This window comes from Jaculus jaculus, chromosome 1 (assembly GCF_020740685.1).
Source record: "Jaculus jaculus isolate mJacJac1 chromosome 1, mJacJac1.mat.Y.cur, whole genome shotgun sequence".
Taxonomy (NCBI): domain Eukaryota; kingdom Metazoa; phylum Chordata; class Mammalia; order Rodentia; family Dipodidae; genus Jaculus; species Jaculus jaculus.
Window position 1 is genome coordinate 288,790,170 of NC_059102.1, and position 25,364 is coordinate 288,815,533.

A 25,364-nucleotide genomic window follows, 5' to 3' on the forward strand; every position below is an offset into this window, starting at 1 on the left:
AGTCCCCAGACAGTTCACTCATCTAGTGCCAGAAGATGCTGCATAAGCAACTGGGGGAAAATGACCAACATCAGTCCAAGCAACTCGTGGTCTAAGCTACTCAGCAGTAAACAACCTGATGTGATGCTCACACAAGTGCAATAGTGGCACACAGCTATGGTGGGTAACCAACTGCTCTTGATTTAGCTAACTGATCTGATAAATGGAACTGAACCCAGAGCTGGAGCTGGGAAACAAGTTAGAACAATTATTGTTAAATTTATGTTCATGTTTCAAGGTAAAGAACCAAAGCCAGAATAATGTAAAAGGAACCCATTTTATACTGTATGTTTAAGATTATATATATATATATATATATATATATATATATATATATATATATGAAGCCCACAGAAGTTTCAATAGATAATGAGATTGCAGACCAGTTTTTCCTCTTGAAGGGAAAACAAACACATAATGAATGGGACCCTAAGTTCATCCAACTTTCTAAATTTTGAGTACTTTGGAACTTTCATTTTGTACTAATATATAGCTTTTAAAAAGTTTAGAAAAAAAATTTTTTGAGAAACTTCAAAGTTAAAATACCAATATCATGCAAATTCATACATTTTAGTTTAACCTACTAAACTGAGCAAATTGTAGCCTTGAGATATGTAATTCGTTATGTTTATGTGCCAGACACTCAATCCCCTATGAGTTTTTGATCCATGGTGGTAGTGAGTATGGCTTTAGGTACCAAGAGCCAGGAAATTCCACTACTGAAACAAGCACAAACTCCGTCTTTGCTTGCAGACTACCAACTCATATGGTTCCTGTCACAAAATATTTGTTGGGGAAAACTAGAGCCTAGCAAATAGAAACACAATAACCTTGATCATTGGTGATAAGCAACATCAATACTTGTTTAGAAAGAATTTGTTTAAGTAATTTATAAATGATTAAATAAGTTTTTATTTGCTGGAGATATTCACCAATGGATCAAGCAGGTTGCATTTACATGTTAATAGCAAGAAATGAATTTGGCAGTTATTTAAAGAGCTTGGGAGATCAAATTACTTAGAGCAGAGGTTAAATTAAGTATTGGAAAATGATTGTAGCTCAGTGATAGAGAAATTTTTTTGGCTTCTTACTGTAAGGTGTAGATTTCATTTATATAATGATAATAATAATTTACAAAGCAACCAAAAGGAATAAAATAAAAACAAAATAAAACCTAGTAATATACAGAGGGAGAGGCAAATGAGTTGACAGTTGCAATGCAGAAAAGAATTCTCTAACTCTTTCACAGATGCCTTTGTTTCTTTTCTCATTTCACAGTTTTACTTGGTTGGATTTGTCTCCACTGAAAGCTTGGTTTAGAGTTAGCAGACCCTCAAAGTCTTAGAGGTAAGCAATATCCAAGGTACTGTATCCAAGGTCGCCATTCTTATTTCCCCTCCCTTCCCTTCATGTGTATATGAGAGAGACAGAACAAGACAGAGAGAGAGAGAAAGAAAGAATGTCCTATGGTTTGTATGACACATAGAGGAAAACTTCAAGTGTCAGTCTTGCCTTCCACATTTTGTGAATTAGGGTCTCTTTGTTGTTCATCACTGTTTTAGTTGCTCTAGCTGGCCCATAAGCTTTCAGTGACTTTCCTGTCTCCATCTCTCCCCAGGCATAATGTGATTACAGACACGTGTTACTGCATCTAGCTTTTAATGTAGCTTTTCATGCTTTTGTGGCAACTGCTTCACCCATTGAGCCACCCCAACCCTTCCCACATTCTCCTTTTCCTTGTGCTTCCTCTGACTCAGGCTGTAGCTGTAGCTACTCAAAGGGAAACACACATAGGGACCTTAGAGTCCTTCCTGTGCTGCTGTGATACATGAAAAATATCAGGTAGTATTTAGAGTAAGTTGACAAAAGCTAAATAAGTACCCTACTGATGCACATGTGAGCCAGAGAGAAGCTTGTTTTCTATTAAGAAACATTTGTACTTAATATTGCATTTCTTCTTCATGTAGTCACTGTGAAGCAATGTGTATATCTCCAATTCATAATTAGTGGTCAATTTTATAAAGGATATATTCTTCAAAATTAACAAATTGATAGTATCTAGAAAGAATAAATATCTGCTTTATCATTGGTCTTAAATAGAAAAGGACAGTATCTGGATGTTGCATGCTCAGAATCCCAAATATGGATGATAATTTCCCCTTTATGGTATACTTATACCTTACAAATATAAAGAGAACACATGAAGTTATCATGGGTTAGATGTTAGCCCTACCCCAAAGGAATCAATGAAAGAAATGATGGAACACAGAGCAAGCATAGCAGTGGTTTTGTACACACTGAGCTTTTTTTTTTTTTTTTTTTTTTTTTTTTTTTTGGTGAGGATTTCCAATGGATTGTCATAATTAAACCAATCCTTCTATTATTTAATTCCCAACAAATTGAAGATGCAGAAACAGACTTGTATACTCTCCTTTCCCTCTACAAAACATTTGCCTTCAAGAATGAAGCATGAATACATCCTACATTCAGTTGGATTTTACTTTCAGGGTGAGAAGTATAAGTAAATGGTTTTATTGGACTATTAAATATTCTTCCATTAAGTGATTTCACACACTGTCAAGTTGAGTGTTGACACAGATGAGGTATGGTGTGCAGAGAAATGGATCCATAAGACATGACAAGTGCCATCACATTTATTTATTTATTTTTTTGCTGAGGGCACAGCATAATAAAAGCATTGTCAGCTATCCTATGCACAATCTTAACAAAAATATTTCAAAATGGTGAATCTATCAAGGCTTTGGAGAACTTTTACATTTCCTATACTCAACAATCATTCATGTAGTGCATTACACATCACTTCAGTCTAAATGCTAGATGTATTTTATGTCATGCTGTGACACTATCCTTATATAAATTCTTATAGACTAGAATAATAATTCAGAGCTGGGGACTATACAAACAATGTTTTTTCTCTGGGTTTAAGGCCAAGAACAGGCAATTATGTGAGAAGTCAAAGTATTCAGTACATCTTTGCAGAAGCTGTATTCACAAAGGCAGTAACAGTTTAAACACAAACAATGTAATATCCTCACATTTTAAATGCTTGTTTAAAACAATAAATAAATTATATATTCTAATATGTTAAGTAAAATAGGATTACATTAATATTTTTAAAATATAGTAATCACATAGGCCATCAATTATAAAGTAATGGTACAATTATTTTACTATTTCAGTAGTTCCATTTCATGTCAGTGTCTAAAGTAGTTAGACAGTATTTTTTGTAAACAGTAATTCAAGTGAAGTTCACTCTTGACAGTAGCTCATTGGTCTGATATTTTCAGTAGGATAGAATGCAATGTGTTGTGGTTTAATATAGCCTACAAGAATTAATCAATCTATCCACTCACTTCCTGGGTAACCTCAAGTCCATTACCTCCCTGTTCACCATGCTTCGGATGCTTTCTCTTCCCAAATTTCTGTGCACATATTTCCCCCAACCTGCACTAGTTGCCCTTGTTCAAGGATATATTTCCCAGCTAATGTTGATAATTTAATTTACATAGGAAGTATTTTCTGTGTGTAATTTTATTTCATCTTAACTTATGTTTTCCACACAGTACTGACAAAAAGGAGAGGGGCTTTCCTATCAGACTTTCTACACTAAGTGAGCCTGCTGCTGTTCTAAGCAGAATTTCCTTTTCTACAAGCTTTTGCCAAATGTTCTCGAGCTACTTTATTAGCATCTTTTTTCTGTAGTCAGCCAAGTAATGAGACTCAAATAACTATGTAAATTCATTAATCCTGTAAAGCAATTAGTGTAGAACCCAATGACTGTTAAATTATTTCAAAATGAATTAGTTACAACATAACATTTAATTTTCCTGATAACCCTCATTTATTTACACAATATGATAACTTCAATTAAATAAATGCAAAGATATAATATATTAAACTGGACAGCCAAAAGCTTGTTCATCTCTTATAAAAGTGCCTTAGATGACCTATGGCAGAATGAATTAGCACATATTAGATATTTAGTATATTAGCAGATATTAAGAAGTCAAGATATTCCTCTGAATACTTACCCAGAGAAAGCAGGCAGCGGTGATTGTAATGAAGGACTAGGAATTCTTGTTTTAATGTATTTTAGACAGGTCTCATTTCATGAAGCTCTTGAGGAGAAAGCATCTCAAGAAATCACTTTAACATTTTACTTCTTTGCTGGCTGTTTCCTTTTACGTTTACATTGAGCTAGGATTTAAAGTGATGTTATAGTCTAAGAGGATATTAGTCCTGTTTGAATGAGATCTAAAGTAAAATGCACAATGGATATCTTGCACACTTTGAACCACAATATGTATCAGTCACTTCGCTATATACATTATGGGAGATTACATGACACCTTAGGTATAGAATAACTGTGAAAATAATGAAAATTGAATGTATAGCAAGGCCATAAGGATTCAGTTGGGTATGACCCTTGGTTCTTTAAGTAAATCATTCAACGAACTTTGTTTTAACCATTAATAAAGTGGTGACAACAACAATTTTGAGTTTTATTTATTGGCTGTGATTATGTTACATAAAACTCTATGTGGTGTTATACACCTTTAATACCTATACTTGGGAGGTAGAGGTAGGATGTTGTGAGTTTGAGGCCAGCTTGAGGATACATAATGAATTCATTGCCAGCTTTCACTACATAAAGAAACCCTTTTATTTTGCAGATATTTCTAACATCATAGTGTCTATATATATATTAGTTGTATTAAATTCAGAGTCAGTCCAGGTGACACTGCAGTACTGAAGGATGAGCTTCAGGGCTGAGTATACAAAATCACAGCTACAGAAAGAAATGACTGACAGTTTCCGTGAAACTTCCACATGGACTTGTGGATGAATAACATCTTACTAATTTGACCTCTATATTTCAAGTATAGACTAGTTAAAAACACTTGGAATCAGTGTCTTATTGTGAAGAGTCTGTTATTGAGGAGGGGATTGACCTACACCTTTTAAAAGGTCAGCAAGATAATAAAAATACATTCACCTCACCAGCTTTAAAACGCTGATGTTTGTTCTGGAATTAAGTTGTCTTAAGAGGTACTGATAGTTGTATACAGCCATGATTATCTTTTCTTTTTGAAGTAAACACAGAGAAAAAAAAAAAAGCTGTAATTTCCCAGGGCAAAAGGAATTTAAAAGCCTCCATTGCAAATGATAAAGAAGAATGAAGCTATTCTCAAATGAACACCTACCTAGTTCACCTGCACTCAGTAGTTTGTATTGTTCTATGTCTGAACAACACAGGAATAATTAAATCCAACTGTGTTAAGTTTATCATGCCAGCAAAAATTATTCTTAATTTGCTATGAGAACTCCATGAAAGTCTCATATTTCATCATCCTTTGCTTTTGCTGCTCTATTCTTGATGCCTAAAGACTTATCTGCCTAGTTCTGCCTGGAATTGTGAATCACTATAAGTTGTACCATATGTGGCTATAATAAACTATGGCATCCTCCTCGGGTATTTCTTTTTTTAAATATATTTATTTATTTATTTGATAGAGAAAGAGAGAGAATGAGAGATTGGGCACACCAGGGCCTCCAACTACTGTAAATGGTCCCCAGATGCGAGTGTCCCATTGTGCATCTGGCTAACGTGGGTCTTGGGGAATAGGACCAGGGTCGTTTGGCTTTGCAGGCAAATACCTTAAGTGCTAAGCCATCCCTCCTGGTCTAAGTTAATCATAATATGAAAGCCCACGCTATACTTATGCTCTTAACATTCTATCTAATCACAATTAAAATGTTCAGCAGGTAACTTTTATTACTTTTTGAATGACAGTGTTTTCTTGATACTCCTAAAGAACTAAAAATGAAGAAAGAAGAATGCTCAGTAAGAAACCTGGAAAACCAAGTAATTTTAATGTAATCATTAAAAGAGACTGGTTTCAAAACACTACTGAATGAAATGTTCTAAACAAGCCTCTACATTTCTGTAGCTAGAGACTATTTTTATAAAAATCTTCATATGCTTTAAGGAGAGATGGGGCTACAGATTTTGCTATGCAAGGATGTAAGATCTTGTTATGAGAAGGGTCCTGCATTTTATACTCTATGGAATTAGAAATAATTGAATGGATAACCATAAGGGTCTATGCTGGTTTGAATGTAAAATGTAACCCCAAAACATGTGTTTGAATATTTCATCCCTAGTTGGAGGCACTTTTTCTGAAGTTTTTGGAAATAGAACTTAGCTGGAAGGATATTGCTGGAAGCAGTTCTTTGGTGTTTTATCCCAGCCCTGACTGGCACCCTTGTGCTTTTGTCTGACTTCCTGTTGATGTGATGCCTTGCTTTATCCACCATGATAGAAACTTCTCAAAACTGTAAGCCAAAATAAATATTTTCTTTACATAAGCTGTTTTTACTCAGGTATTTTGTCCCAGGAACTAGAAAATAGCTACAATAGTATACCAATGAACGTGTGTGTGTGTGTGTGTGTGTGTGTGTGTGTGTGTGTGTGTTAGTGATATATATGATTGATGAAAAGTGGAATCAGATCCCATTAATTAATTATAAAACCTAACATCGGGCTGGAGAGATGGCTTAGCTGTTAAGCGCTTGCCTGTGAAGCCTAAGGACCCCGGTTCGAGGCTCGGTTCCCCAGGTCCCACGTTAGCCAGATGCACAAGGGGGCGCACGTGTCTGGAGTTTGTTTGCAGAGGCTGGAAGCCCTGGCGCGCCCATTCTCTCTCTCTCCCTCTATCTGTCTTTCTCTCTGTGTCTGTCGCTCTCAAATAAATAAATAAAAATTTAAAAAAAAAAACAAAAACCTAACATGTATCAGTTGAAAACTTGCATGCATCACAGAACAAATTTCTTTTATATGTATCTCTTCAGATTATTAAAAGACGCAACTCTTGGTGCACTCATTACAGGTGTTAAGGAAACTTGGAATGACAATTTTATAGAGATGTATTTTTGGTTCAGTAAAGTAAATGAAGCCATATAAGGCTTAAGATAAGATTGGAGAGGAGTTCAGGTCGTCATCCTTACATGGTTGAAATCATATAACCAAAATCAAAGAAAATACATAGCAATAGCATGCTATGTGTAGAGGTGAATGGAGACTATTATCAAAGATAAGTGAAAACATGGGAATGATATCAGAAAAATTAGGAGATTGTTTCGTGAAATATGTATGACAAGTTATAAAGATTGTCCTCAAAGAAATATAAGGAAGAAAGGACATGAATACATTTTGTTTGTTTTGTTTGTTTCAAGAATATGTAATCCTGGCTTTCCTGATACATGCTTTGTATTCCAGGCTGGCTTTAAACTCCTATTAATCCTTTGCCTCTGCCTCTGCTTCCTAAATGTTGGGGTTGTGTGCAGTCACTAGTATGCCTTGTATTAGTTCTGCACTTTCTAATTGATTTTCTTTGACAAATATCTATATCCCTATCTATCTATCTATCTATCTATCTATCTATCTATCTATCTATCTATCTATCTATCATGTATCTATCTATCTATCCATCTATCTTGATACATTTCACACCCTATTGGCTTTTCTTATACTCATCCTACTCCTTCCAAATATTTTCATCCCAATTAGTTGTACTTCTGTTTGCATGCTGGAAGTTTGTTTTGTGTGACTCACTGAATTTATTTAGGGCTGCTTACAGGGATGAGTGTGGGAGTTATTACTGGAGCATGAACAACTTTCTAGTCCCTGTATCATTAAAGAAAATACCTCTCCTTTTCCAGAAACTTTTGACTGGTAATAACTCCTCATGGAGAGGTGGGTGACTCATGAGCCCTGTCCCCATTCATAAGGTTATGCTGATGGTTTTCTGCAGGAAGCTACAGCTATGAGATCTTATTTGAGATCATGAAAACAACAGCCATATCATGTCAGGAAGACAGCCTTCCATGACACCTCTCCTTCTCTAGTTCTTAGATTATTTCTTCTTCCTCTTCTGAAATGCTCTTAGAGCTTTGGAAGGGTAATATAGATTACCTGTTTAGGGATGCGCTTTAAACAGTCACTTATTCTTAACACTTTGACCAGTTATTATTTTCTGCAGTAACTACCATCTACTGCAACAAAGCTTAGGATCAATAGTCATCTATGTGCATAAACATAAATACTTAGATGGGATATACAGCATGTCCATTTAGCCAAACAACAGTGGCAAATTCCCCATTCAGGCATATGACCTTTTGAATTTTATAAAATAATTTCCAGTCCATTGTTTTCTGTAAATTCATAATCTCATTTTCCTCTTTTGCTGAAGAAAATTCCCATATATATATATATATATATATATATATATATATATATATATATATATATCACATTTGCAGTATCCATTAATCAGTTGGTGGACATTCAATATATGTTGATTGTATATGCTGTTTATTGTAAACAGTGAGACAGTAAACATGGATGTGCAAATATCAATGGCATAAGGTATAGGGTTCTTAGGTATATACCCAGGAGTAAAAAAAAAATGAGTCTAGTTTTAGTTATTTAATTGATTCATTCAGGTCTGCATTGCTGAAAGAAAACAACCTGATCATGTACAGCTTGTGTGTGTGGGGGGGGGGGGGTTGGTTTGTTTTGGTTTACAGACATGAGGGAGAACTCGAAGATGGGAGTAGAAAATAATGGCACAAGTGAAGGGTGGACATTCTGTGGACAAAAGCAACAGCAGAGTGTGCAAAAAACTCGTGAGAGGAAGCTTGCTATTACATCTATAAGACACCCCAACAATACACTGATTCCAGGAGGCTTTAATTCCAAATTGCCATCAGCTGGGGACCTAGTATTCAGCACACCTAAGTTTATGAGGGACACCTGAATCAAACCACCACATTAGGGAAAATTCAAATTGATTTGTATTATTGCTGCACCAGTTTAAATTTCCAGCAAGAATTAATAAGTTTTCTGTTTCTCTAACTTCTTATCAGTGTATTTTGTCAGTTTTGTTAATATTTTATTTTTATTTATTTATTTGTTTGACAGAGAAATTGGGAGGGGGGTGAGAGAGAGAGCAAGAGTGAGCTAGGGCTTCCAGCCACTGCAAAGGAACTTCAAAAGCATGCGCCCCCTTGTGCCTCAGGCTAACATGGGTCCTGGGGAATTGAACCTAGGTCCTTTGGCTTTGCAGGCAAACACTTTAATCACTAAGCCATCCCTCCAGCCCTTTTGCCAGTGTTTTTTCTTGTTTTAATATTTTTTCTATTGATATTTACTTGAGAGAGAAAGAGAAATAAGGGGATAGAGAGAGTGAGTGAGAGAATGGGCATGCCAGGGCCTTCAAGTGCTACAAATGAACTCCAGATGCATGTGCTACTTTGTGCATTTGGCTTAAATGGTTCCTGGGGAATTGACCCTGGGTCCTTTGGCTCTGCAGGCAAATGCCTTAACTGCTAAGCCATCTCGCCCGCCCATTTTTGTTGTTGTTGTTGTTGTTGATATGTGTTTGTTTATTTATTTTTTTCTTGATGGTAGCAATCAATTTTGACTGGGGTTAATTGGAATATCAAGGTAGTTTGATTTACATTACCCTGATAGTATGGAATGTTGAACACTAAAATAATTGTTGACCATTTATTTCTTTTTTGGAATTTCTCTATTCAGTTCTATAACCTATTTTGTGATGGAGCTTTTGTCTCCTTAATGTTTGCTTTAATTCATTGTATATTCTAGTGAGTAGACCTGGCAAAGATTTTTTTTTTTTTTTTGGCATTATGTAGGGTGCCTCGTTGCTTGAATAATGATTTTAGTCGCAGTACCTTTATACTGCTAGGACAAACACCCAGCCAGATACAGTTTATGGGAAGATCAGGTTTAGTTCAGGCTAACAAATTCAGGTCAAGCTTCATTGTGTGAAGAAGCTGGCTCACTTCATCATACATCCATAACACAGAGAGAACACATACATCAGCAAGCATGAGCTGACTCTGAACACACACAGAAAGGCTGGAATCCAGATAGATCTGCCCCTCAGTGAAGACCCTCCTCCAGAGAATTTAGTCCAAAGCTTAATCTTAGTCAGAAATACTGGAGGCTTTGGGAACAATTTTACATTCAAACCACCACTGTTACATATACTTTACAGAAACTTTTAATATCATGACAACACACTTGTCAATTATTGTCCTTATTTCCTGAGTGTTCAAAATATTTACCTATATTTACATCTCCAAGTGGTTTTCCTACTTTCTTTCTAGTAATTTCAGAGTTTAAAACCTTACATTATTGACTCATTGGAAGTTTATTTTCATGTATAAAGAGACATGAGGATCTAGAATCATCCTCCCTCATATACATATCCAGTTTTCTGAGTACTATTTGCCAAAAGTGCTGTCTTTTCTTCAGTGAATGTATTTGGCTTTTTTTTTTTTTTTTTTCAAAAATCACTTGGTCATAGCTTCATGGGTTTCTGTGTGGATATTCTATTCTGCACTACTGATCTACATTTTTCTTTTTCTTGCAGGACCATGCTGTTTTTGTTACCATGTCTCTGTACTGTAACTTTAACTCAAGAATGGTCATACCTCCAACCTGGCTTTTTTGCTCAAGTTTGCTTTGGTCTCTCAAGCTGTTTGTGCTTTATAAGACCTTGCATCTTCTGTTTCTGCGAGAATGGCATTGGGCTTGTATGGGGACAATATTGAGATTGCCTTTGGTAAGATAGCCATCTTTAACAGTATTGATTCTTCCAATCCATGAGCATGGCAGGTTTGTCTGTCTTCTGATGTCTTCTTTAATTTTCTTTACTGTTTCCAAGTTTTCATTCTAGAGGTCTTTTACTTCTTAGCTAAGTTTATCATAATTTTTATAGTAGTTATTATTTCCCTGATTTCTTCTTTGGCATGTTTGTAATTGATATAGTAAGGTTTCTGATTCTTATGTAGAGCTATACATTTTTAGAGTAGAAATTGTGTCAGTTTATTTCTTTCATATAAGAGGACTTTTATTATTATTATTATTATTATTATTTTTTGTTTTTTGAGATAGGGTCTTGCTCCACCTCAGACTGACATGAAATTCTTTATGTAATCTCAGAGTGGCCTCAAACTCATAGTTATCCTCCAATATCTGCCCACAAGGGCTGGGATTTAAGTTGTGTACCACCACAACTGGCTAAAAAGGATTACTCTTGCTGTATCTAATGCTATACAGTTTCAAACATATTTTTTCTGGTAATATTACATTTGGAAATTAATGATTTTAAATATATCTTCATCATGTTTTTGTAAGGATGGTATTTTCTATTTTTGGTGCTCATGCTGTGCTTTAAATAATCTTAAAAGCTTGACTGATGTCCTGACATGAGAATATTAACTCATGTCACTGATGAATATAGAATAGATAATCCTAAAATTAGTTTAAAAATATTTGGACAGCAGGGTGAGAAACTCACTTACTGTCTTTTGATTCCCTATCCTCTCAGCACAGCTGGAGCAAATCATCACTTTCACTGGCCAGCTGTCTGAGGAGTCATCTCACATGCTGATTTTTATTTGGCAAGAAATACCTGAAGGAAAGGAACAATGGGTAGGGCATAGGAAGACTTGTGACTCCTTCTTTGCCCACGAATTGAAAGATTTTAAAGACTCAAATATGTGGAATTCAGAAACACTTCGATATCCTGCATCATCCTTCTTCAATAATGTTTTGACCTGCACTTGCTTAATAGCACTAGTAGAACAGTGATTTTTAAATGAAATAGCTTTCCAATATGCAACAAAATCTCTGTAAAATTTTATGTTTATAGTATATAAACATAAGATATATATAGTATAGTATAATGTTTATAACAAGAACAAAATTCAAAAATTTAGAAAATGGGTGAATATATAGTTGTAATTATATATGACATCTATTCCAAATCATTTATGTCCCTGCATTTATAGAGGCTACATTAAAATATAAATGAATTTTTATTATTTAACTTTAAATGCTGATTAAAGCTTTTTTGTGTTATAATTATTCAATTGCAATTTGTTTTTTTTGTTGTTGTTATTTGGAGAAGTAGTCAAAATTTCCCTGAATGTGGAAACATATTCTGATTGTGTCCTCTTTAAAACAGTTATTTTATATTTTAAATTTCAAATTATGTCATTGTTAACATAAAAAAGCTTTCTGCCTTTTGGAAGAGAAACTAATAAAGCACACAGTTTAGGTGTACATGCCTTTAATGTGAATGAAGGGGTGGGTATAAATATTTTATGTTTAATATATTTTATTTAGTAATGAAATTAGTGTCATATAAAACTGGGCTTAACAAAATAATACTATAACTCAAATATAAAATGCTTTCATGAACTACATTAATGAATTCCATTTCCTTCACATCAAAGGAATTAATTGTTCCCCTCCCTCCTCATATTAATTTGGCCTGGTGGCTGAGAAGATACTTCTGGACAGAAGTTCCTTCAGGCATATGAGCAAAACTCATCCTTCCTATCATGATTTTTTGGAATAATGAATGCTTTCCCATTCAGAGTCTCTTGGGAAATTCAGAGAAATGGTATTGTTCAAACTTCTATCTCTATTTCTAGTTGGATGTAGTATGAGAATGACCAAGAGTCACCATGTTTTTTTTTTAAATATATATATATATATTATTTTATTTATTTATTTGAGAGCGACAGACAGAGAAAGAGGCAGATAAGAGAGAGAGAATGGGTGTGCCAGGGCTTCTAGCCAGTGGAAAGGAACTCCAGACATGTGTGCCCCCTTGTGCATCTGGCTAATGTGGGTCCTGGGGAATCAAGCCTCGAACTGGGGTCCTTAGGCTTCACAGGCAAGCATTTAACCACCAAGGTTAACCACCATTTAACCACCGCTATCTCTCCAGCCCTCACCATGCTTTTTGAGTTGTTCGTTGTAACAGGTAAATTGTAACATGCAATTAATAGTATTTGACAAAACATATACATGTGCTATATATGTGCTTACATGTAACCATAGTTATACTTAGAAGTTGCTAAAATATTTCATATTGCTGTTCAATCTATTGGAAATTTTATATCAAAGAAATCATTCATCTTCTCGGAAATATTTTCTGAGGTCTTTGATATCCCAGATATTCTTACAATTCACTTCAATGTATCACTCAAATTGTTTAAAAAACAAGCAATGCCAATTCCACATTAATAGTAGGAAAAATAAAGCAGTTAGATGAATACATACTTTGTAAATTGTATACCATACCAGAAGTACCTATGTAAAAGTAAAGGTGTGGACCACTATGCTAATACTGAGTTTAGAGATCAGAAAAGTAGTAGTAAGTGAGATTACAGAAGTATGGGCAAGTAATAGGGGAACTGTCTTATTAGCTTCCAGTGTGGCTGTAAGGACCTACTAGCTTTCATTACGCTTATATTGGTTTGCTTCCTTGGTTTTATATGAGAAGTTTTATGCCAAGTTAGACTTCGTTGTTTTCAGTCATTCTATTTTGAATTGAAAATGTGGGAATGGAGAAATATATCTGGAAGCAAGAAGAATGGGGAGGGAACTGTTGCAGCAATTGTAAGACTGGAATGACAAATTCCAGGCTCAAGTGGTCAAATTGGGTTAATACTTTGTAATATACCTATTTAATGTGTGTGTGTGTGTCTGTGTGTGAAATGAAAGGTGAAAGCTGAATTCCATAGCTGATATAGGATGACATGGAGGAGTAGAGTTGTTAAGGGTTGGTACTGAGTGTTTGCTGAGCAACTGGAAAATGGAGATATCAGCATCTTTTGAGAATATAAACTCTACTTCTCCATAGTCCTTTATCCTAACTGCAATCATCAGCATGTAAATACAGCTTTTGTGATAACAGAAAGTTGTTCCTCCATCTAGTTTCCCAACTCATTAAAAAGTGTCATGATTACACAAACAACTCTACATTTGCAACTACATAGACATCATGTCTCATAGATAGCTTACTTTCCTGAGCTACATTATCTGATCAGTCACTATAATCTCCATATCTACTCCATAAAACTCTGTGAAAAAATTCTGGTTGAGTCTCATCTGCTATCTTTGTGATAAAATCATTACTTTTCTTGAGTCAGACTATATTTTGAAAATATACAATTTATTTGTGCTTTCCATTATGCATTCAACTCATAAAATTTAACAACTTTTAAAGTCAACAATGTGTCAACTTGTAGCTATGAGGTCTCAATAAATTAAAAACTTCCATATGGCATGTACATGTACTCAAAACAGCAAATTTGAAATATTTCCAAAGCATACACATTTAAATTATTATATATATAAGATAGAATTAGAAAATACACAAATGTCTCTACAAATTTTAGTTTCCAATGATGCTGGGGTCCCCCAGCGGTTAGGTAGTGCTAAGAAGGGACCAAGCCCACTGGTTTCTCCCAAGGGATTGAGAAAGAGGGTGAACTTTGGATGACTCAGAACCTCTCCTAGTCACTGGAGAAAAACCACACTGAGTCAGGAGTCTTGTCGAAGCAGGAACTCACTTTATTGTTACAGGCACAAAGGTGGGGATTCTAGGATTGGGAGTTGGGGGAGGAGAGGTAAGGGTCAATAGTAAACTGTGACCATTGAAATGATAATTCCAACTCCTGGCGGAAGTAGCAGGCAAGAAGCCATTAGGCGGCTTGCTAAGTCTTAGCTGGCCAGAGACAGGTCGCCAAGCTTTAGCTAGGCTCAGAAGTTCCACAAGGCCTCGTGTCCAGGTCTCTCAAGGCCCAACATAATTCCTTGGCCAATTGCTCTACTGAATTCAAATTATGGGACTTAATACTTTGAATTCTACATATGTTAGGGATGTTAATCCCCTGTCACTTTAGTAGCTAGCAAAAATACCCCATTCTCTAGGCTGCCTCTCTCTCACTAATTTTCTTTGCTATGCAGAAGCTTTTTAAATTGCAACAGTCCCATTCTTTCATAAAAGAAGCATACATGGTGAATAAATACACAGAAAATGTTCAACATTATAGCTATCCAGTAAACGCAAATCAATACTTAACTGAGTTTTTTTTCCACGCTGTTCTCATATGACTATCTTAAGAAAACAAACGCTGATGAGTATTTGAGAAGAAAAGTAGCCTCTTTATATATGGCTGATAGGAATATAACTTAGTACAACCACTTCAGAAATCAGATCAAAGTTTTCTCAAAAACTTAAAAGTAGAGTTCATGTTGGATCCAACTGTATCACTGTGGGGCATATACTTGAATAAGTCACAGATTGAACACAATATATGTAACTTCATCCCAGGCTTGTCACAGGGTCATTCACAAGAGTCCAGTTATGCAACCATACATATACATGGATGCATGAATAAAGACAATGTGATGTTTATACATAAAATATTATTAGCCATAAAGAAGAACAGAATCATATTTTTCAAAGAATTCAGTTGCTGATGAAAATTGCTGTGTTTATTTAAATATAAACAAAACTAGCCAGGGTTATAAATCAATTGTTGCATATTTCATCTCATATACAGAATCTATAAAAAATACAGTAAAGGGGAAGTGTTAAGGAATAAGGGGGTGCAGGAGAGATGGAGGGAGAATAGAGAGGATAATGGACATTATACATAATCAAAGTAGATTAAAGGCATATATGTAAATATTCTAATGAAATGCATCATTTTTCATGATCAATGCACAATTATAATAATTAAAATAAATGTTAATTTTGGGCCAGGTGTGATGGTGCATGCCTTTAATCCTAGCACTCAGAAGGCAGAGATAGGAGGATCACTGTGAGTTTGAGGCCACCCTGAGACTACATAGTTAATTCCAGGTCAGCCTGAGTCAGAGTGAGACCCTACCACAAAAAACAACAAAAATAAATAAATAAATAAATAAATAAATGTTAATCTCCACAATCTATAAAATATAATTAGAGTCTAATTAGTAAAATAAGGGCCCAGGAAGATAGTTCAGTGGATAAAGTTCTTGATATGTAAGCCTGAGTGCCTGAGTTCAGATCTCCAGTTCTCATATCTCATACAGAAGCCATAAACAAAAGTATGCTTCTGTAATTTTAGCATGCAGAGAGCTAGATAGATGTAGACAGCCAATGCTCATAGCAGGGAACAACAAACTAACAATGTCCATGCCTTAAAGGATGTGGAAGTTAATAAACATCACCTGAGAGGTTTCCTCTGACTTCCACATGTGCACTGTGGTATGCATACACTCACATTCACACACATGGGTACACACTCACACACATCACACAAATATACTGACACACCAAAAATACTTTACAAAGGGTAAGATTTGATAAGAAAAAGACCTTAAAACCTTTGAAACGAAACCTTGTAAATTTAAATCAAATACCTAATATGCATATGTAATTTATATAGATACACATACATGGATATACATAATATATCATATACATGATGGGATGTCAAAAATACTTTGTTAACAAAGAAATACAAATTCAAATATAAAAATATTATCATCATGAACATCTACCTCACTGTCAAAGTTTGAGTGTAGGAAACTCCAAAAGGGCACAGAATGGATGGGACTTTCATATACACTGTGGAAAGCTAAGCTAAGAAAGGTATTTTAGTATCATCTAATAAATTTGACATATGCAGTAATTTTATTACTGATTTTTAGTACAAACTGTCTCATCGACACCATTTTTAACATTTTTTGTGAGAGGCTCCTTTATGCATGTGGATAGGATGGAGTCTTATGAAGAGAAGGATTATAATTGCACTCCTGATGATCTGCATCAACTAGATGCAAATACACTTCTAAATAAATTGTAGTAAACCTGAAATAATTCTAGCTTATGTCAAACATGTCATGTCAGAGCAACCACAAGCTCCCCAGTTGAGGACCCAAACTCTATAGAACCTTTTATATTTGTGTAATTAAACGTGATAAATATGGTCAGAGAAGATGAATATAATAAAATCTGAAAAGCAGCTGAATTGCCATTGGAAGTGAATTTAGTAGATAAACCATGATAAACTAATGTAACAAAAATTGATCAAGTCATAAAAACAACTTACTAAGTGAATACAGATGAGGTACACTGTACATTACTGAATAAGAAATCACACAACAGGGGAAAACCATATTTAAATATTATACAAAATTAAATAGATAAGCAAAACCAAATATTGAAAAGGGTATTTATTAAAGGGGTAGCCTGTTTATCCAAAATTTTAAACAAGAAAAATGTAAGGTAGAAGTTAGCTTTTAGGGCACGTTGTACAATGTAAATATAAAAGGCTCAGTGCATGGGTTTCTAAGGTACTGTTTCTGTCTGCTTTCTGCATACAAAAGAATTAACTTATTTGAAATTCCCACATCTCAGCATTATTATGTATGATAAACTTAGTACATATAAATTCAAAAATTAGCACAATACTTTATAAAAACATCATCAGGCCAGTCTAAGCTGAGTGTTAGGGAACAAATTATAAACATTTCAAATAACAATCCTGGAATGGGAGATAAAATTTTATCAAAAATTTTAATCACCAAAAAATGTTCATTGGAGACTAAAGAACATAAAATATTATATTTAAGTTATATCAATTAAAGATTAATAAATAATAGTTAATAACCCTGAAGGTTAAATTTCAGGAAAGGTTCTTAATGGGGAAAATAAAAGTACTATAAATTTATAAAACAGAATTACCTAGAAATTATCCTAATCTAATCTTCATATATATCCTGCATTAGTTATTTTTCTCCTCAATGTGACAAAACACCTCCCAGAAGCAACCTGAGGAAGGAATGATTTATTTTGGCTCACATTCTCAGAATGCCACAGTTGATCGTAGCGGCGAGGGAAAAGCAGAGCAGAGAAGCTGTCAGTTGCTTATTCTCATGGCAGCAGACCAGAGATTGAGAAGTCGACCGATACCAGAGATAACCACAGCTTCAAGACTTGCCCAATTAATCTACCTTTTTTTTTTTTTTACAAGTAATTTATTTATTTGAGACAGAGCTAGACAGGGAGAGAGCAGAAGATAGAAAAATAGTTAGTATTGTGATGCCAAAGCCTACTGCCTATAAACAAACTCCAGATGCATGCTCCACTTTGTGCATTTTGCTTTATGGGGTTACTGTGGGATTAAATCCAGCCAATCAGGCTTTGCTTTAACCACTGGACAATCTCTCTAGCACCAAAGTGACCTACTTATGCCAGCAAGTCCCCATTACCAAAGGTGCCAGAACCTCCCAAAATAATATCACTTTCTAGGGAGTACATGTTCAAACACAGAAACATATGGAGGACATTTCACTTCAGCTTCAGTATATATGGTTACGTGTGCAATTTAAATAAAATTATAGGTTCTTAAGGCACATGCTTTAATTTAAACCTTTCTTTTTTTTGGCTACATCTAACTCAAAATCTGATCATTCCTTTAAGAAAGAAACTAGAAAAGACATATGAAGTATGTAAGTTAAGCCTTAAAACAATGAAATGCAACTATACAAGCGTCTAAACCTTCACATCTTCAGTGATGACAGTATGAATACTCTCATGCTGCCCATTCCAGTCAAGCGTGTCTACTTCTTGGAATGCAGATGGACTCAGCACTATACTAGCACCGCGATATCACTATCTCCTTAGTGAAACCATATGCAGACATACTGTCTTGAACAGACATTTAACACTAATAAGCAAGTGATAATCTTCATGTTTGCTCCTCATAGGAAGATGGTGCCACAATTCTTTACTTCTGTATTTTTTTTCTCAAAATTTTCACTGGCATCAATTCATAAACTATGTAATGTTTAATACTACTATGCATCACTTATGTACTACTAGCTGATATGTAAACAAACACAGCATATATAATGATCTCCTCTTCTTGAGATAAATACTTAAACAGTATAACTGAAATAAAAAAAAAATAGACCACTCCTAAGTTTAAGTATGGTAGCAAAACCAGGAGGCTTATCTCTTTCAAATACTAAGTTCAAACTTGACCAAGATAAATATTTCAAAGAAAAAAAAATATTTTAAAGATTCCTGTATCCTATATATCTCCACTCCTAAGATCAGCAGTAAAACTACTACCTTAAATTCAATTAACTAATTGACATAGTGATATATCACCACTTAAATCAATGAAAAAAATATCTGTAGCATCATTATATTGGAACCTCTGCTTTTAATTTTACTTCATTGACATCATTCAAATCTTTTCCATACAGGCACTTTCATGTCACAACTCATTTGCTGATTATTTGGAAATCATGTGCAAGAGACAAGTAAAGCTGAGCAGGTTTTTTTTTTTTTTAATATGATTTCAATATACCTAGTATTCCTACATCATTCTGTAGCTTGGGTAAATTATTGTCATACTTACATGTAAAGTCATAGCTCATGATCATGGTCGCATCTATTTTAGGCTTTGGTATACTTGGGATATGGTAAGGCAAAGCATATACACCTCATGGCTACTTCACACAAAATATACAAGAAGAAACCGAGGTCCCAGTGTTCCACTTTGGGGAATCCCTCAGTGAGATAAAACATTCTAGAATGCTATATGTCTTAAATATTCCATCATTTCCCAATAACATGGTTACCCTCAGCATGTAGCCTTTGGAATCACCAGAAATATAAACCACAATTCTGCAGTTTTAGTTGGGGTTAGGAATAAGAAGTGTCTCAAACAACCGAGGTTTGCTCTGAACCCACTGTATAGCTGAGGATGGTCCTGAAAGCCTGAACTCCCTGCCTTCACCTCACAACTGCTGAGCTTGCAGATGTGCGTTACTATGTCATACTTGGTAACACCATTACAGAACATTCATGAGAAGATACTTCCATAAATATTTTCCATATCTTCTCTGGAAATTTTACCTTCAAGTAATTTTATACAGAGAACTTATTGCACAAGCTTCAGGGCAGGAGTAAAATCAGAGAGGATAGAAATAACTTAGACACTATTGAGAATGAGAAGTTTGCAATAATAAAATGAATCAGCTTAAGTCATTTAATCATATCAAATGCATTTTGCATCCTTTAAAAGTAAGTTTGAGAGATTTAAGAGAAATGTGTTTTCATTAAGTTTTGCATATCTTTTGTTATGCCATGTAAATTCCCTTTTTCCTATGATTAAAGGAGGGTTATGATAAAATGATTAGTTCATTTCCCTTCACTTGTAGCAGTTACATTAGAATTTGAATTTTGTTGTGTTTGGGTTTGTTCATTCCTGTGAATGATGGTACAGTTAAGTGAGGTTTTTTTTTTTGTTGTTGTTGTTATGGAACCCAAACTCACCATTTGGTCCTCTTTAATCTTTGAGGGTTTCAATAAAAATTGTTCACTCATAAAAAAAAAATAATAATAATTGAGAAGCCACTTGCTTCTTTTTGAAATTGTAAGTAATGATGTCTGTAGATATAACAATGAACAGATTTTGTGGAATATGCAATATTCTGAAATCATGGAAGGAGTGATGGTCCTGTTGAAGGTTGGCACCACACAAAAGTATCCATAACTGGAATATGCCAATGATATGAGTATAAAAATGAAACACATGACCTCTTTTCTTTGGCAAACAAAGGAAATTCCTTTTACTAAATGTATCTTCGTGTTTTAAAGAGGAGATCCCTGGGCTGGAGAGATGGTTTAGCGGTTAAGCGCTTGCCTGTGAAGCCTAAGGACCCCGGTTCGAGGCTCGGTTCCCCAGGTCCCACGTTAGCCAGATGCACAAGGGGGTGCACGCGTCTGGAGTTTGTTTGCAGAGGCTGGAAGCCCTGGCGCACTCATTCTCTTTTTCTCCCTCTATCTGTCTTTCTCTCTGTGTGCCTGTCTCTCTCAAATAAATAAATAAATAAATAAATAAATAAATAAATAAATAAATAAATAAAAAGAGGAGATCCTGGTAAATAGAGTAAAAGGAGGAAAAATAGATAAGAGTTACTAACAGGTAATGATGGATATTCATCAAAATGCCTAACAATCCAATTAATATTAAAGAATGCTTAAAGAATGTATAAGCATATATCTGAAAAAGAAAAGCAGATTATCCAAAGGAGAATAAAGTTAGCACCAGAGAAATGTGATAACCCTTATTATTTTATAGAGAATTTAATAGGTATGGGCACTCTTGTAGCCCACGATTGGTGTCATGATATGCAGAGACATGTTTCCTACCCATAATTGTGGGCTAACTCCACAATGCATGACCCATATACCTCAACAAGGAGGGGAAAGGGGACGGGAATAGGGCGTGGATGAGCATAACAAGGGTACCAACTTGACTGTATTCACTGAGTACAAAACTAATTAATAAAAAGAATGTATATGCTACTGTGTTCTTCAAACTTTTTTTTTTTTTTTTGTTTTTTTTAAGGTAGAGACTTGCTATAGCCCAGGCTGACCTGCAATTCTCTATGTAGTCTCAAGGTGGCCTTGAACACATGGTAATCTTCCTAATTCTGCCTCCCAAGTACTGGGATTAAAGGTGTGTGTCACCACACCCAGCTTGTTCTTCAAACTTTTAAGAAGTGTTTCTTGAGGCTTCTAAAGCATAACCTTCTGAACATGTGCCAAAAATAATATCTGAGGAGCAAAATTTAACAAAATAAATATGAAATTATCTGAGGAAATAATTATATATATGTATGTACATACATATATATGTACATGCTATTATATATTATATATATATATATATATACATATATATATATATATATAATCACAAATTTAAAAATAGATTTAAAATAATTTCTAGTTTATTAATTGGTAAAATGTCAACAGATTTTGTGGAATAAGTATATAATAGTTTAGATAGATCAATATGAGGTTCATTTTATTATATTTTTTAATACTTAAGCATTAGTACTAGTTTCACATGAGTGAGTTTCCAGTTAGGACTATCTCACATTAGGTATGCACCATCCTCAGAGGCTCCAAGACAGGAAAATGGTTCATATAGGAAGCAATGTGCAAGTAAATGACCATGTTTTCTTTTCCGAAAATATACATCTAGGGGTCATCTAGCTGAAGTTATTCAAGTTAATAAATCTACTTGAAAGCAGGAATGAAATCTGATTTTAAAATACACATTTTAAACATTGATATGATAAGATACAGCCATTGTTGTTTGGGAAGTGAGAAAGAGGCAAACATTGTCTCACTGCATAAAACCACAATCCAATTATTATATTAATTATTATAATAATTAATATATACTTAACATTTTTCAGTTTTATTTCAAATGCTATGAAGAGATTTGTTATAATAACTATGTCTATATGTCTATGATTATACATACATAAATTATGATAAGGCTAGAGAGATGGGTTAGTGGTTAAGGCACTTGCCTGCGAAGCCTAAAGACACAGGTTTGATTCCCCAGTACCCACATAAACCAGTTGCATAAGCTGCCACACTTTTCTGGAGTTCATTTGCAGCGGCGAGAGATCTGGTGCTATTCTTCTTTTTTCCTTCCTTCCTTCCTTCCTTCCTTCCTTCCTTCCTTCCTTCCTTCTTTCCTTCTTTCCTCTCTCTCTCTCTCTCTCTCTCTCTCTCTCTCTATTTGCCTCTTTGTCTCTCAAATAAATAAATAAAATATTTTAAACAAAAAATAAGATTTATTTATCTGCATTATTATTTCTTAGGCTATTGAATAGCACTCTGTTCATGTTTTGTAGGCAGTAATTATTTTTCTAATATACTTCCCTGATCAAGAGACTGTTTGGGGGAAGGTAGGTGTGTAACTCAACACTACAAAATTTGCCTAGCATTCGTGAAGCCCTGGGATGAACTTCAGCACACACACACACACAAAGTAAAACAAAACAAAACAAAAAAATAGAAGCAACATCTTTTGATAATTTCTTTTGTTAAAAAGGTGATTTTATTTCCTGATTCCTACTGTAAATTAAAAGGATAATCAGATACATAGAAATCATAGAGCAAATAGCATCTTAGCAGATGGGCTCCTTATAGACCACAATCCTATTCAATTATAAGACTCGATATGAATGTAGAAAGAAGGTTGACTCTATGTATACATACATGAATTTCATACACAAAATGAAGCTTGACATCACACATTCATGTTTCAAAAAGGAGGCAGTTAGCCCGGCATGGTGGCGCACACCTTTAATCCCAGTACTCGGGAGGCAGAGGTAGGAGAATCGCCATGAGTTTGAGGACAACCTGAGAAAACACAGTTAATTCCAGGACAGCCTGAGCTAGAGTGAAACCCTACCTCGAAAAACCAAAAAGAAAATAAAAGAGGGGAGGGGTCAGTTGAGTTTCTTCTTTGTTCTATAAGCAGCTACTTCCAGTTCAGCTGCTAGGTCTCTTGTGGTGAATTCTCAGCTTGTTGACCATGCCTAGCCTCTGAGAGAGGCGATGACTCCCAGAAGGCAAGCAGGAAACTACACGTGTCCAAGAACAGTCCATATGAGTGACTGAGGCGGTGGCTTCTAGTGCCCTCAGTGACCTCAGCCTTTGCCTCTGCCACGATGACATAAATACTGTGAACAACCTGTTCCCTATTTAGCACCCAGACTTATGTAACCACATTATCCCCATCCCACAAGAAGTTATTTTTGCTACAACCTGCAGAGGTGCCATGATGGGAGTGAGTTAAATTAAGAACAGGACCAAATACATAAAGATGACTGATATGTTCTAGCCACCTGCTTCTCTGTTCACATAAATTGCATACAGTGCAACTGGGAGTGGTGAAAGAATTCAGAAAGAGCATTATAATTTTCTTTTTCTTTTAGTTTGTTGTTGTCGTTGTTGTTTGTTTGTTTGTTTTCAAGGTAGTGTTTCACTCTGGTCTAGGCTGACCTGGAATTCAGTATGTAATCTCACATTGGCCTTTAACTCAGGGCAATCCTCCAATTTCCACCTCCAGAGTGCTGGGTTGAAAGGCAGCTGCCACACCCTGCAAGGTTTCCTTTCCTGTCCTTTCTTTTTCTCTTTTCTTTTCTTTTCTTCTTTTTTTCTTTACTTTTCCTTTCCTTCCCTTTCCTTTCCTTCTCTTCTTTTCTCTTTCTTTCCTTTTTTTTTTTTTTTTAGGTAGGGTCTCACTCTTTTAAATTTTTTTTTTTTAAGTTTTTTATTTATTTATTTGAGAGCGACAGACACAGAGAGAAAGACAGATAGAGGGAGATAGAGAGAATGGGCGCGCCAGGGCTTCCTGGCCTCTGCAAACGAACTCCAGACGCGTGCGCCCCCTTGTGCATCTGGCTAACGTGGGACCTGGGGAACCGAGCCTCGAACCGGGGTCCTTAGGCTTCACAGGCAAGCGCTTAACCGCTAAGCCATCTCTCCAGCCCGGGTCTCACTCTTTTAATAGAAACCTTAAAGGATCACCTTTCAGCCTCTGCCTCAGACCACTGCAAAGCCATTTTCCTGTGTCCTTACCACCAACAACACAGCAATAAACTTCTATGAAAACAGAGACTTTTGGCAGTATCACTATCTTCCTTGTTACTATTGCTCCATCTGTTTTCAGTAGGAAGAGGCCAGGCTTCTCATGCTCAGCTGCCTGCTCCTTCTGCAACTTCCTTTAAAGCAAACTCAGCTTTCTGCTACTTCAGAGGAGAAACATGGTGTTGTGGAGTCCCTGAGGACAGGCAATTTAGGACAAAAGTAAAGGGAATTGCAGGTTTTTTTTTATTATTTTTATTTTAATTTTTTCCCAACAGCGCCTCAAAGAAGCCCGGAGAGTCGGAGCAGCCTTCACTGTGTGGTGCAGGAAACTTTTTCACTGGGGAGAAATGAGCACACATCTAGACATCCCAAATAGGGCCCAGATGACAGACCAAAGTATAATTGCACCAATCCCAGTTTTGGTGAACCAATGAGTTTATGGGAATTCATTACAGAGCAGGGTAAAGGGTTGCTTTCAGGAGCAATGATGACTCAAAGGCAACTATCTGACTGAAAAGTCCACCTCAGCAAATTGCAGACATGTAAGGGAAGCTGCATCTCTCACTCACGCAGTTTGCAGGCAGCTCTGCTATTTGGAGAATCTCTAGAAAAAATGCAGGACTTAAAGGCAGCTCCACTGGCTAAACAATCCCATCCGGGAGGAGATTCTTAACCTTTTTACAACTTTAAAGGACAGGCAGTCTCAGACTTCTTGACCTTTTGACACCCTCCTCCCTCCAGAAGGAATGTTTCAATTCAGAGGAAATTGTATTACACTGGTGAGACTTCCCCTCAAAGTTGTTTACTGCTCCTATAACCTTGGGGAGTTGTCCTGTGACCTTTTGCGTTTCAACTTTCACTCACTTGGAGGAGTCCCTCCTCCCTTCAGGAGGGAGTATTTCAAATCATAGGCCTTTGCTATAGAATCCCATGAAAGCTGGAAAG

At 35.5% G+C, this 25,364-nt stretch overlaps 1 pseudogene; it reads left to right on the forward strand.

Annotated features, from left to right (window-relative positions):
• Window positions 1-10,669: 10,669 nt before the first annotated feature.
• Window positions 10,670-24,504, forward strand: LOC101594760 (annotated as a pseudogene).
• The last annotated feature ends 860 nt before the right edge of the window (window positions 24,505-25,364 follow it).